Source organism: Eublepharis macularius, chromosome 12 (genome assembly GCF_028583425.1).
Source record: "Eublepharis macularius isolate TG4126 chromosome 12, MPM_Emac_v1.0, whole genome shotgun sequence".
NCBI classification, from domain to species: domain Eukaryota; kingdom Metazoa; phylum Chordata; class Lepidosauria; order Squamata; family Eublepharidae; genus Eublepharis; species Eublepharis macularius.
The window spans coordinates 8,553,311-8,568,833 of NC_072801.1; positions in this window are offsets into that span (position 1 = coordinate 8,553,311).

A 15,523-nucleotide genomic window follows, 5' to 3' on the forward strand; every position below is an offset into this window, starting at 1 on the left:
TCCTCATAGGGAATAATGCAAACCATGCTTTCTCCTAGGGAATAATGGAGACTGTGACTGCCCATAGGGAATAATAGAAATGATGCTTGCCCAAAGGGAATAATGGAGCCAGCGACTGCCGAAGGGAATAATGGAAATCATGCTTGCCTAGAGGGAATAACACGAACAGCAATTGTCCTTAGCAAATAATGGGAACAGTGTTCATTCATAGGGAAAAATGGAAAGCATGCTTCCCCATAGGCATTAATGATAACAGCGAATGTCCTTAGGGAAGAATGGAGAGAACGGTTGACCTTAGGGAATAATGAAACCATGCTTGCCCACTGGGAATAATGGGGACAGCGATGGCTGATAGGGAATAATGGTAAGCATGCTTGTCCTCAGGTAATAATGGGAACAGCGATATCATATAGTGATTGTCCAATCGGAATCACAGAAACCATGAATGCCGTTAGGGAATAACGGGGAAAGCGAATGCCGATAGGGAATAATGAAAACCATGGGCATAGGAAACAGACAATAATGAATAGGGAATAATAATAAACAGTGATTGTCTACAGGGAATAATGGGAACAGAAATTGGCCATAGGGAATAAAGGAAACCATGTTTGCCCGTAGGGAATAATGGGGACAACGAGTAGCCATAGGGAATAATGGTAAAAATGCTTGACGTAGCAAATAATGGGGACAGCGATTGCCCATAGGGAATAATGGGGACATTAAGGGAATAAAGGGAATTAAGGAATAAAGGAAACGTGCTCGCCCATAGGGAATAATGAAAACAACACTTGCCCATAGGGAACAATGAAGACAGCGATTGCCCATAGGCAATTACGGAAACGATGCTTGCCTTTAGCGAATAATGGAGACAGAGACTGCCCATAGGGAATAATGCAAACCCTGCTTGCTGCTAGGGAATAATGGATAAAGCAATTGTCCATAGAAAACAATGGAAACCATACTTTCCATTGGGTGTAAAGGAGACAGCAATTCCCCTAAAAAATACCAGAAGCCATGCTTGCTCTTAAGGAATAATGGCGACAGCGATTGCCCACAGGAAATAATGTAAACCATGTTTGCCCATAGGGAATAATAGGGACAGCGTTTGCTCATAGGAAATAATAGAAACCAAGCTTGACCATAGGGAATAACGGGGACGACTGGCCATAGAAAACCATGCTTACCTGTAGAGAATAATGAAGCTAGCGATCCCCCTTAGGGAATAATGGGGAAAGCAATTGTACAAAGGGAATAATGAAAACCATGCTTGCTCATAGGGATTACTGAAAAGAGCAAATGCCCTTAGGGAATAATGGAGACACGGATTGCCCATAGGAAATAATGGAAATCATGCTTGCCTGTAGGCCATAATAGGAACAGTGATTTCCCATCGGAAAAAATGGAAAACATGCTTGCCCATAGGGCATAATGGCGACAGCAATTCCCTGTAGGTAATAATGGAAAGCATGCGTGCCCTTAGGGAACAAGGGGAACACCAATAGAACTTAGGGAATAATGCAGTCAGCGATTGCCCTTAGGAAACAATGGAAATGATGCTTGCTCCTAAGGAAGAATTTAGAGAGTGATTGTTCATAGGGAATAATGAAAACTAACTCTGCCAATAGGGAATAAAGAGAAGAGTGATTGCCCATAGGGAATAATGGAAAGAATGCTTTCCCATAGGGAATAATGAAAACAGCAATTGTCCATAGGGAATAATGGAGACAGGGATTACCCATAAGGAAAAATGGAAATGTTGCTTGTCCTGAAGGAATAATGGAGACAGTGATTGTCCATAAGTAATAATGGAAACTACGCTTGCCCATAGGGAATAATGGGAACAGCGATTGCACATAGGGAATAATGGGAACAGCACTTGTTCATAGTTAAAAATGGAAAGCATGCTTGCCCATTGGAAATACCGAAAACAGCGATTGTCCATAGGGAATAATAAAAACAGCAATTGTCCATAGGGAATAACGGGGAGAGTAAGTGGCCATATGGAATAAAGGAAACCATGTTTGCAAATAGGGGATTAAGGGGAAAGCTATTGTCCATAGGGAATAATGGAAACCATGCTTACCCATAGAGATTAATGGAGATAGCGATCCCCCATAGGGTATAATGGCGACAGCGATTGCACATAGGGAATAAAGGAAACAATGCTTGCACATAGGGAAGAATTGGAATAGCAATTGCCCATAGGGAATAATTGGAAGAGAGTTCGTTCATAGCGAAAAATGGAAAGAATAAGGAATAATGGAGATTGCAATTGACCATAGGGAATAATGAAAACAGCAATTGGCCATAGGGAATAATGAAAACAGCAATTGAACATAGGGAATACTGAAAACAGTGATAGTCCATAGGGAATAATGGCAACCCCAAGTGGCCTTAGGGAATAATGGAAAATTTGGTTGCCCTTAGGGAATAATCCCCATAGGGAATAATGCAAACCATACTTTCTCCAAGTGAATAATGGAGACTGCGATTGCCCATAGGGAATAAAGGAGACAATGATTGCCCACAGGGAATTAATGAAACGGCGATAGCCCTTAGGGAATATTGGAAACCACGCTGGCCCTTATGGAATAATGGACACAGTGATTGCTCATATGGAATAATGGAAAGCATGCTTGTCCTTAGGGAATAACGGGAACAGCGATAGCCCATTGGCAATAATGGATAAAGCGATTGCCCATAGGGAATAATGGAATTGATACTTGCCCAGAGGGGAAAATGCGGACACCAATTGCCCATAGGGAATAATAGAAACCATGCATGCCCATAGGGAAAAATGGGAAAAGTGAAAGCCCATTGGGAATAATGTAAACCACGGTCATAGGGAATAGGGAAATAATGAATAAGGAATAGGGAATAATGAAAACAGGGATTGTCTATAGGGAATAAAGGTGACTGTGACTGTCCATAGGGATTAAAGGAAACTATGCCTGCCCATAGGGAAGAATGAGAACAGCGCTTTCCCTTAGGGAATAATGGAAAGAATACTTGCCCCTAGGGAATAATGGATAAAGCAATAGCCCATAGGAAATAATGGAAGTCATGCTTGCCCATAGAGAATAATGGAGACAGCAATTCCCTAGAGAATACCGGAAACCATGATGCCCTTAAGGAGTAATGGAGACAGTGACTGTCACAGGGAACAATGTCAACCATGTTTGCCCATGGGGAATACTGGAGACAGCGATTGCCCTTAGGAAATAATGGAAACCACGATTGTCCATAGGGAATAATAGACGCAGCGATTGACCATAGGGAATAATGGAAATAATGCTTGCCTCTAAAGAAAAATAGATACAGAGATTGTCCTTAGGCAATAAAGGACAATAAAGAACACTTGCCCGTAAGGAATAATGGGAACTGCGATTGACCTTAGGAAATAATGGATATAATGCTTGCTCTTAGGGAATAATGAAAAGGGCAATTGGCCTTAGGGGATAATGGAGACACATTAGGGAATAATGGAAACTGTGCTTGCCTATAGGGAATAATGGAGACAGCGATTGCACATAGGGAATAACGGAGACACGGATTGCCCATAGGAAATAATGGAAATCATGTTTACCTGTAGGCCATAATAGGAACAGCAATTGCACATTAGGAATAATGGGATCAGCGATTCCCCATAGGGAATAATGGAAAGCGTGCTTGCTCTTAGGGAATAATGATAACAGCGGTTGTCCATGGGGAATAACGGAGACAGTGACTGCCCATAAGGAATCAAGGAAACCATGCTTGCCCATAGGGAGTAATAAAGACAGCGATTGCCCATAGGGAATACTGGAAACCAGGCTTGCCCATAGGGAGTAAAGGAGGCAGCAATTGCCCACAGGGAATTAATCAGACAGTGATTGCCCACAGAAAATAATGGAAACCATGCTTTCCCTTAAGGAATAAAGGGAACAGCTAAAGCCCATAGGGAGTAATGGAGACAGTGATTGCCCTTAGGGAATAATGGAAATAATGCTTGCCCCTGAGGAATAATGGGGACACTGATTGTCCACAGGGAATAATGGAAACTATGCTTGCTCATAGGGAATAATGGGGAGGGCGATTGCCCCTAGGGAATAATGGAAAGAATGTTTGCCCATAGGGAATAATGAAAACTCCATTGTCCATAGGGAATAATGGAATGGGTATTGCCCACAGGGATTAACTGAAATGATGCTTGCCCTTAAGGAATAATGGAGACTGTGATTGTCCATAGGGAATAATGGGGACTGTGATTGCCCATTGAGAATAGTGGAAAGAATGCTTGCCCATAGGGAATAGTGCAAAGAATGCTTGCCCTTAGGGAATAATGAAAAGAGCAATTGTCCTTAGGGAATAATGGAATAGGGATTGCCCACAGGGATTAACTGAAATGATCCTTGCCCTTAAGGAACAATGGAGACAGTGATTGTCCATAGGGAATAATGGAAACGAGGCTTACCCCTAGAGAATAATGGAGACAGCTATTCCCTTACAGAATACTGGAAACCATTCTTGCCTTTAAGGAACAATGGAGACAGTGATTGTCGATAGGGAATAATAGAAACGAGGCTTGACCCTAGAGAATAATGGAGACCGCGATTCCCGTAGAGAAAACTGCTTGCCTTTAAGAAATAATGGGGACAGCGATTGTCCATAGGAAATAATAGAAACCAAGCTTGCCCATAGGGAACAATGGAGACAATGATTGCCCAAAGGAAATAATGGAAACCACACTTGCCCGTAGGGAATAATGGGGAGAGCAATTGCCCATAGGGAATAATGTAAAGAATACTTGCCCATAGGGAATAATGAAAACAGTGATTGTCCATAAAAATTATGCAGATTGGGATTGCCCCTAGGGAATAATGGAAATCATGCTTAGCCGTAGGGAATAACTGGGACAGCGATGGCCCATAGGGAATAATGGGGACAGCGATTGACCATAGTGAATAAAGGAAACTACGCTTGCCAATAGGGGATAATAGGGGCAGCAATTGCCCATATGGAATATTGCAAAAAATGTTTGCCCCTACGGAATAATGAAAACTGCAATTGTCTACAGGGAATAAGGGAATAGGGATTGCCCACGGGGAATAACTGAAATGATGCTTGCCCACACGGAATAATGGGGAGAGTGATTGTCCATAGGGAATAATGGAAACGAGGCTTGCCCATAGGGGATAATGAAAACAGTGATTGTCCATGGGAAATAATGCAGAAAGGAATTTCCCACAAGGAATAATGGAAATCATGCTGGGACATAACTGGGACAGCGACGACCTATAGGGAATAATGGATACCGCGATTGACCATAGTGAATAATGGAAAGCATGCTTGCCCTTAGAGAATAATGAAAACAGCGATTGCCAATAGGGAATAAGAAAAAGAGGGATTGTCCATCACTGTCCATGGGGAGAGTGATTTTCCACAGGGAATAATGGAAACTACGCTTGCCAGTAGGGAATAATGGGGGCAGCAATTGCCCATTTGTAATATTGGAAAGAATGTTTGCACTTATGGAATAATTAAAACTGCGATTGTCTGTAGGGAATAATGGAATAAGGATTGCCCATGGGGAATAACTGAAATGATGCTTGCCCATAAGGAATAGTGGAGACAGTGATTGTCCATAGGGAATAATGGAAACCTGGCTTGCCCTTATGGAATAATGGGGACAGCGATTACCCATAGGGAATAGCGGAAAGAATGCTTGCCCAGAGGGAATAATGAATGTCCATAGGGAATAATGGAGATAGGGATTGCCCATAGGGAATAATGGAAATCATGCTTGTCAACAGGGAATAATTGGAACAGCAATTGCCCATAGGGAATAATGGGAAGAGCGATGATCCTTTGGGAATAATGGGAACAGGGATCGTTCATAGGGAAAAATTAAAAGCATGCTTTCCCTAAGGGAATATTGAAAACAGCGATTGTCCTTAGGGAATAATGGAGACAGCGATTGACCATAGGGAATACTAAAAACAGGGAGTGTCTTTAGGTTATAATGGGGACAGTGAGTAGCCTTAGGGGAAAAAAAGAAACCATACTTCCCCCTAGGGAATAATGGAGACAGTGATTGCCCATAGGGAATGATGGCAATCATGTTTACCCATAGAGAATAATAGAGACAGCAATTCCCCTAGAGAATACTGGATATCACGGTTGCCCTTAAGGAATAATGGAGAGAGCAGTAAAAATTAATGTCTTACCACGAGTGATGTTCCTGTTGCAAACTATACCAATTATTCAAGACTCCAAACAATTTGATAAATGGCAAAGGAAAATCTCAGATTTTGTGTGGGCAGGCAAGAAACCACGGGTGAAAATGAAGGTTTTACAAGATGCTAAATAAAGAGGAGGCTTGCAACTGCCCAACATAAGACTGTACCATGAGGCAGTATGTCTTGTATGGCTGAAAGACTGGATAACGTTAAAAAATCGCAAGTTGCTGGCCCTGGAGGGACATAAAAGAATATTTGGATGGCATGCATACATGTGGTATGACAAAGTGAAAGCGGACTCTATGTTCTTGCATCATTATATTCGGAGAAGCCTCTTCACGGTCTGGAAGAAATGGAAGATGGAATTCCTTCATGGGTGGTTCCGTATGAAGTAATAGATCTGAGAACTGTTGATAATGAACAGCAATGCCTAACTTACAAGGAGATTACACAAATACAATATTCAAAGCTGAGAATAAAGACAGAAGAAGAATTGTCTCCTTGTTATGGATGGTTTCAGTATAGACAGATCAGAGAAAATTACTTTTAAAATGGTTTACGGTGGACGAAACAGTAAAAGTCCAGATGGTGAAGTGGGCAATAAATTTTCATAAAGAAATAACAATGGAGGCATGGGAGTACTTATGGAAAAATACAGTGAAGATTTCAACTTGTACGAACATTACAGAAAATGTGTACAAAATGATTTACAGATGGTATTTAACACCAAAGAAAATTGCGTTAGGCAATACTAACATATCAGACAAATGCTGGAAATGTAAAAAGCATGAAGGATCATTATATCATATGTGGTGGACATGTGAGGTAGCCAAACAGTACTGGGGTGAAATAATTGATGCAATTAATGAGATTTTACAAATACAAATAAACAAGAACCCAGAATTGTTGTTACTGAACTTGGGAATAGAGGCAGTTCCAGCGCAGTATAGAGCATTGTTATTTTACATGACTGTAGCGGCAAGACTTTTGTACGCGCAGAAATGGAAGACACAAGAAATACTAACTGTAGAAGATTGGATCTATAAATTGCTGTACATGGCGGAAATGGACAAATTGACAAGGAAACTTAAAGATCTTGACCTAGGACAATATATTGTTGACTGGGGGAAATTGAAACAATTTTTGGGAAAAAAATGGGATGTAAAAGGAGAACTGTGGCAGTTTGAAAATTTTTAAAAGAATAATGTTGTAATGGGAAGAGAGAAGGGATTTTACCACTTAGGGGGAATGTAACTATAATCTAAGCAAATATAATATTTAAGGGAATTTTACATTGAACATATGGGACAACGAAAATGGTTAAACAGATATATTAATGAGGTATACAGTGCGTAGTATATAGTATAAAACAATAAGGTAGCGTATCAGACATTATATTATAATATATTATGTGGATGGGTTATATTGGGTTGTGTGCTGTGCGACATTGGTGGCATAGCATACAATCTAAGTTTTGTGATATATACTATATTGATAGTATATTTGATGGAATATATATTTAAAAGAAGAGAAATAGCAAATGTCTAAAGTAAGAGACACTGAGAATCTGGCTATATATTATCCCATACTGTTGTGTTATATTGTTATGATTGTTATGATTGTTATGAGTATTGATAGTACGCTTGATAGAATTTATGTAAAAAAATAAGAATGTGCTTAGAGTAAGAGATATTATGATCTAGAGGCGGTAGGAAAATATAAATGAATTAGATTTAAGCAATAAGAAGGGTTAAGGGTTGGAAAGCTGTTGGAAGTCAATAGGGAGGGGGGAGGAAAAGGGTAGCGGGATAGAGCAAGGGGAATAATGAGATTATATGTGTCAAACATGGGGGGGAAATTTTCTTTTGTTTATTCGCTCACCAATAAAATTTTATTTTAAAAAAAGGAATAATGGAGAGAGCGACTGCCCACAGGGAATAATGGAAATCACGCTTGCACACAGGGAATAATGGTGACAGCAATTGCCTATAGGAAATAAAGGAAACCATGCTTGCCCATAGAGAATAATGGGGACAGCTATTACCCATAGGGAATAATGGAAACCATGCTTTCCCATAGCTACGCCTGAGGAAAAGGCGGTGTAGCCCATAGGGCTTAAGACGTGAGGGACGGTGCCGGTAGGGCTCCTGTAGGCTCAAAGCATCCCGTCGCTGTTGCAGGACACCCCCGCTCTGCACGCCCTCATCCCTCCAGTCGGCGAGACTCACATGGTGCGGCGGCCCGGGCCTGCAGGTACGCCCCGTGCACCCGGTTCATTGCAGCCATCCATCTTTTGTAGATGGTCCCTGTGGAGGAGAGAGGGAGAACGCCCGTTAGTGCCGGTCTGGCGGGTATTGTGGGCACGTGTGGACTGCGCTTCGACAAGCATTGTCCCGTCGGCTCCTACCAACTGTGTGATGTGAATGTGAGAGGCAGGAAGAGATTACACACTGTGCCCATGAGGAAGTTCCAGCACGAAACGGGGACTGGAAATTGCTGGCTTAGACCCGTAGGGCTGTTCTTGGTGTGAGATTCAGCTCAAGGTCGTTCTCTATTCGACGGACTCCTGGTGGTCCTCGAAATAAGAGTTCCAGTTCCAGGTTGCCTTCCATTGTCATTGCCTCTTCATATGTACTACGGACTCTTCACCGGTTGTACTACTGCCTGTATAGACACTGTTTGAACGACTGTCTGAGTAGACATTGTATGAATTACATAGACGGCTATACTGCTGCTAGCTCTGTGCATCTTAACCATTTTTGAATGTTGTTCATGAGATGTGGTATATGAAATATTTATGATATTGCTTTAATTGATTGTGACACAACATGGTTGCACTTAGCACTTTATTAAATTTAACATAATTGATATTTCATATTGCAGTAATACTACTACCTCTGAGTTGTCTTGAGCTTTACACTGCGCTTCGACAGGAGCAGCTGGGGTGTGTCCGAGGCCTTGCGGACCACCATCTGCAGCTGCAGGGGGAACGCCCCCCCCCCGGGATGGTGGCGTGGCCTGGCCTATGCGGAAGGGGCCCTGACTTACTGCGATCAGGGCCGGCTGCCACCTCCTCTTCCAGGAGATTGTGCTCCGCCTCAAGCAGTGCCTCGTTGATCCTGTCTTGGAGCTCCGGATAGCAGCATGGTGCAGGGTGGGTGGCAAGAGGAGTGGGCCATCCGGATGGATATGGTCCTCCATGGGAAGTGTACTTCGAACCCGGCACTGATGGCAGAGGCTGAGCGTGTGGCCTGACCTCTGGACTTGGGACAGCTCTATCCCAACAAGGCAACAGAGCTGTGCCAATGCAGGGTCATGCTGGATGCCGCCATCTGGGATGAGGAGCATCTCCTTCAGAGAGAGGAGGACTACATGGGAACAGACCGGAGTACACTGGGCCCCCCCATGTCCTCAGGCTAGGGAACTCGGGACACTCCACCCCCCCTCCACCCCAGCACCCTTGCCATTGCCGCTGTGCTGGCACCCACGGCCACCGCACCACCCTCCCCCTACTCACTGTCCCCCGTGGGTTTCCTCTGCAAGAGACTGGGATGTACGGTGGTAAGAGGCCGTCGACCGGGTCCACAGCATTGTAACCAAGGGGCGTGTAGTGTAGTGGGGTGAGTGCAGGGGAGTGACACACTCTGGGTTGGGATGGCTTCTCGCCACCTTGCTGGGAATAGGACCATCTCTCTCTCTCTCTGTGTCTGCCCACCCCGCATGGCCAGCTGCTGTCCAGGACCGCTCAGTCCCATGTGGGGTGACTGGGGGGGTGGCATGCTATTGGGGGCACCAGGGTTCCTGTCAGCCGGGCCCTAGTGGGGGCCTGGGGGCCTTATTTCAAGCCCTCCACAGTGCCTCCCTGTCCACCAGGGGACGACGGCAGCGATGTGGAGCTTGGCCACATGATCTGCTCACCGCAGCCAGAGCCAGATGAGTGGGAGAGGCAGCTGCTTCTGGGCACACCCTTGAAAGGATGTTGGACGACCCAGAGGGCGAGTGAGGGGGCCGGCGAAGCAGAGCCCAGGCCGTCGACGGACGCCTGGCCGCCTGTCCTTCTGGACTGGCCTTCTCCTACCATGCCTGTGTCTGTGTTTATTGCCTGGGGGTAGAGGCGGGGCTGGGGCCACGTTGTCCTCATGTTGGTGGCTGGCTCTGGCTAACCACCAGTTCCCAAGAGTTGAAGAAGCTCCCGCCAGAAGTTGGCAACGAACTGGGGACCTCTGTCGGATATCACTTTATTAAGAAATGAAGTAGTTTCACTCTATGCTTTAAGAACAGGCTGGTTAGCTTCCTGGCTGTAGGTTTGGCAGTTACGGAATAAAGTGAGCCTGCTTTGAAAAGAGATCCACCACTACTAAAATGACTGTGTGTCCTTTTGAGGGGGGAAGATGGGTAATAAAGTCCATTGAAATCACAGCCCATGGTCTCGAGGGAGTTTCCAATGGTTGTAAGAATCCAGGGGGTTTCCTCTTCCTTGATTTTCCCATTATACATACTGGGCAGGAGGATATGTATTGAGATATATCCTTTCTCATTGCTGGCCACCAAAATGGTCTTTGTACTAAGTGTAACGTTTTGAGATATCCAAAATGTCCATCAGTTTTTGCATCATGACGTTGGTGCAATATTTCTTTTCTTAAACTGATTGGGATATAAAGTTTGCTTCCCTTGTACCAGTGACCATCCCCCGCCTGTTGCAGTTCGGCTTCGGGCACATTTCCCCCCTCCTTTGCAGTTTCTGCTTTTATTCTCTCTCCCCACTCTGAGAGATCAGGTTTCAGGCTGCGCACCCTGCAAAGGGGGACCACTCAAATAGTACTTGATGCTTTGCAAGAGCATCTGGCTGACCACAGCTGAAAACAGAAAGCTGATCTAACAGCTTGCAGGTCCTTTATTAACTGATTGCTCCTGCACATAGAATCATAGAATCATAGAGTTGGAAGGGGCCATACAGACCATCTAGTCCAACTCCCTGCCCAGTGCAGGATCAGCCCAAAGCATCTCTGACAAGTATTCATCCAGCCTCTTCTTGAAAACTGCCAGTGAGGGGGAGCTCACCACCTCCCTAGGCAGCTGATTCCACTTTTGAACTACTCTGACGGTGAAAAAGTTCTTCCTAATATCCAGCTGGTACCTTTGTGCATGTAGTTTTAGCCCATTGCTTCGCGTCCTACCCTCTGCTGCCAACTGGAACAGCTCCCTGCCCTCCTCCAAATGGCAGCCTTTCAAATATTTAAAGAGAGTAATCATGTCCCCCCTCAACCTCCTCTTCTCCAAACTAAACATTCCCAAGGCCCTCAGCCTTTCCTCGTAGGGCTCAGTCTCCAGACCCCTGATCATCCTCGTCGCTCTCCTCTGCACCCTTTCGATTTTGTCCACATCCTTTTTGAAGTGAGGCCTCCAGAACTGCACACAATACTCCAGGTGTGGCCTGACCAAGGCAGTATAGAGAGGGGCTATGACCTCCTGCGATTTCGACGCTATGGCCTCTTTGATACAACCGAGGATTGAATTAGCCTTTTTTGCCACCGCATCACACTGACTGCTCATATTCAGTTTACAGTCCACTCTTATCCCAAGATCCCTTTCACATATACTACTGCCCAGAAGTGTATCCCCCATCCAGTATTTGTGCTTCTCATTTTTGTGGCCCAGATGTAATACTGTGCACTTGTCTTTGTTGAATTGCATCCTATTCACAGCTTCCCACTTCTCCAGAGTATTCAGGTCTTGTTGAATTTTAATTCTATCTTCTTGGGTGTTTGCTACCCCTCCCAATTTGATATCATCAGCAAATTTAATGAGCAGCCCTTCCACTCCTTTAAGAGTGTCACAGCACAGCTGCGGCTTCGCTCCTAATTTAAAGAGCCGCAAAGGATGGGAGAGCTTCAGTGCCCAGCATCTGTAAAAGATACAGGAGCCCTTGCTGAGCATTCTGCCCAAAGGTCCTGTAGTTGTGCACCCCCTGACAAAGGTACTCCAAGGCTTTTCCCCCACCCCTGCCAGCTTGCAAATCTGCACAGGGCTGTCCAATGTGCGAGAGGAGGGAAGGGACGGCTTGGCTGGGCAGGATTTTCAAAGATTCTGCAAGGGGTAGGACCTGTATGGAGGCAGCTCTCTGGCCTCACCATTCAAAGCGAGCCAGGCACCTCCACCACTGCCCTTTGTCCAGGCAGCCACTGACTCCGCTGTGCACATCGTCAACGCACAAAGTGTTTTATTTTATTTTGAGCCCCTTTCCAACCGGGGACAGTGTCTGGTGGAGGTTGTTTGGGGACTGCCCACTGAGTCACATCTGCCTGGACAGCTTTACTCCCTGCATGCTCCCCACTTGCACACTTCACCAGTGTAGCTCCCCTTTGCTGTGAGCTCGCACACTGTCAGCGCACACACTGTTTTATTTATTTTGAGCCCTTTTCTAGCTGGGGACAGTGTCCAATGGAGGTGGTTTGGGGGGCCAGGGGATCTTGCCCGCTTCCTAACTCATGCACCTGCACGGTGTCACTGCACTGTCTCTGCTGCGTACATCATCAGCACTCACGCTGCTGTTGTTTTATTCAGAGCCTCTGTCCAGCTGTTGACAGGGACTGGGGGAGTTGGTTTTTTGGCTCAAAACACCCAACCCCAGTGTCAGGGCTGCTTCTTACCACCTCATTCCCTCACTGTCTAGTTTGTCCTCCATTATCTCCAGTGGTTCCTCTCTGTTTTGTCCTTTGTTTTACTGCAGCACTATGAAGTGTTTCTTGCTAGGCAAGACTGGTCGTGGTGGGAAAGAGGGCAGAGTATGTTGCCTGTTGGAAGCCGGCAGCAGCAGTTCTGGGAGGGAAGTCTGTCCGGGCGCAGAGTCTCGCACTACTGATCCGTCCACCGAGCCTGTGGCGGAGGCAGAAGTGGTCTCTCCTATGCTGCCAGAAGTGGACCTGGTGAAGCTGTTTGCGGAGGAGGTGGGATCTGAGGAGGAATGGGTGGGGTTTGGAGCATCATCCCAGTCTTCTGCCTCAGAAACTCCAGGGACTCTCCGTGTCTGCAGCACCCCCACCCCCTCTTCGCAGTCTAACAGCATGCCGTGGCAGTCATCCCTTCGATCTTCTCATGAAACGCCTCCTGCCCACGACCGTTTCGACAACTCCATTTGGAGGCACTTTGAAGTCCTTCCCAATGACCCTTGCTCAGCATGGTGCTTTCTCTGTGACGTGACGGTGCGTAGGGGCACTGACCCCAAGCACCTGTTTTCCTCTGATCTCCGCAAGCATGTGCAGAGGCACCACCTGCGCATCTCGCTTCCGACGGTATGCGAACCACCTGTCAGCCAGGTGAGGAGTCCAGAGCAGAGAGAAGGGGGAGGGGAAAATGAGTCGATGGCCAGCAAGTAGACTGGCCATGAGGGTGGTGTGGGTGGGAGTGGTACGGCCAGGCAGGCTACCTTGCAGGAGGTTGTTCCCTCTGGGCTTCTGACAATGCCCAGCATAAGAGTCAGGGGGAGGGTGCATAAGGCATACACTGAAGCAGTGGAGGAGATGAACGCATTGGGTGAACTGGGCTTTAGGAGGCTGAAGCGTCGATTGGCTCCCTTTTTCTCAGTGCCGTTACAAAGGACCATTGGCCAGCAAGTCTTGCCCACCCTCTACCAGGCTATGAAAGCGAGGGTCATGAGGGAACTGAAGGGTTTCCAAGGATGGACTTTCCACTTTATGGCAGACTTCTCAAGCAGCTGTCATCGTGGCTACCTCGCCATCACAATCCACTTTTGGCAACCGGAGGATCTCCGCTGCCCAAGAGAGAGGTCAGGTCCCCAGGAGGTGGTTGCCCCCTTGGTGCTGGGCTATGGAGTGCTCCTGCTGCAGGCATGGACAAGGATCAGACGGACAAGTACTTCACCTCCACCGTCGGGTCTGCCCTGAGGGAATGGGCTCCCACAGGATAGGTTTCCTGCAGCTTCATGATCACCGATGCGGGAAGAATCATGCTGGCGGCCCTGAGAGAGGCATCCCTAGACAGCCTGGTCTGCCTGGCACACAAACTGTACTAAGTTACGATGGATGCTCTGGGACTAGGGAGCAACATCAATGTCACAGGGACCAATCGACGTTGTCCATGCGCCCATTGCTGAACAGCTGTCGGAGCCTCTCAGCCCACTTCTTGTGCAGTATCAAGTCTTCATGCAAGCTGCTCCAGAGGCAGGAGAGGGAGATCATGAGTACCACCTCTTCCAGGACACGGCCACCCACTGGAACTACACCTCTGAAATGGTGAGTCATCTGGAGGAGCAGAAGAGGAGAGGAGAGGAAAGTCGGAGAGATTGGAGTGGTTCCAGAGAAGGAGAGGTCAAAAGAGGGAACGTCCAGGACTTTGCAGGGGAAAGGAAAATGGGTTGCCGCCAGCTGCATCATGGTGCAGGACTGGGAATACCCCTTCGTTGGAGAGCCATGAGTCGAGAAAGCCACTGAATTTCAGGCTGGTGACAGCAGTGGACATATACCACCTTCCTGCCTTCGCGGAAAGGATAGGAGTGACCCATTCCCCCCATGCCCAGAGGGGTCAGCAGGAGCCCATAGATAGGGCAACACAGGGCAGTATCAGCAGCAGCAGTCACAGAACAGCAGCAGCAGCAGCAGAACTGTCCCTTGTGACCAAAAGCTGCGACAGCCGAGCTGAAAATAACCCACCGTCCTGCCTTCACGGAAAGGACAGGAGGGACAGGACAGGAGAGGTCGTTAGGAAGGGTTGGACTGGTTCCAGAGAGGGAGAGGTCAAAAGAGGGACCAGGAGCTAACGCTCCTCGGCACGAGGGACAGCTTGCACATAAAGTTGTACAGGATTATGGGAGGAGTCCCATTCAACGGGAGAGGCTGTCTCCTCCGCATCAGGGGGAAGGGGTTCCTTCTGTGCCACCATGTCGAGGGGGTGGGTCATTCAGCAGACTGCCTCCAGTGTTCTACCTTGCTGCTCTTCCAGGTCTGGACTTGTCCGGCATGAGTGGCAGCTCCAAAGCTTTTGCAGATACAGTTTTGCAGAAAGGTAAGGTGTTCCCCCATCCATGTGCACCTGCTGTTGCCCCTGTGCATGGCGGGAATGGGTCTCACAATTCACTTCCTTTCCACGTAGGCAGGAAGGTGGGTAATGCTGATGGGAGGCTACGCCACTCATTTGAAGTGCCTGTCCTGCCTGTGCAGGAAAGGTGTCTCTGGGTGGTCTGTGGACTGCTCTATCACCACTCAGTTCCTGACCATCTTGCGGAGCAGGACTGGGAAACACCCAACGATTTGGGAGCCTTCGTCTTTAAAACCCACTGATCTTGTCAG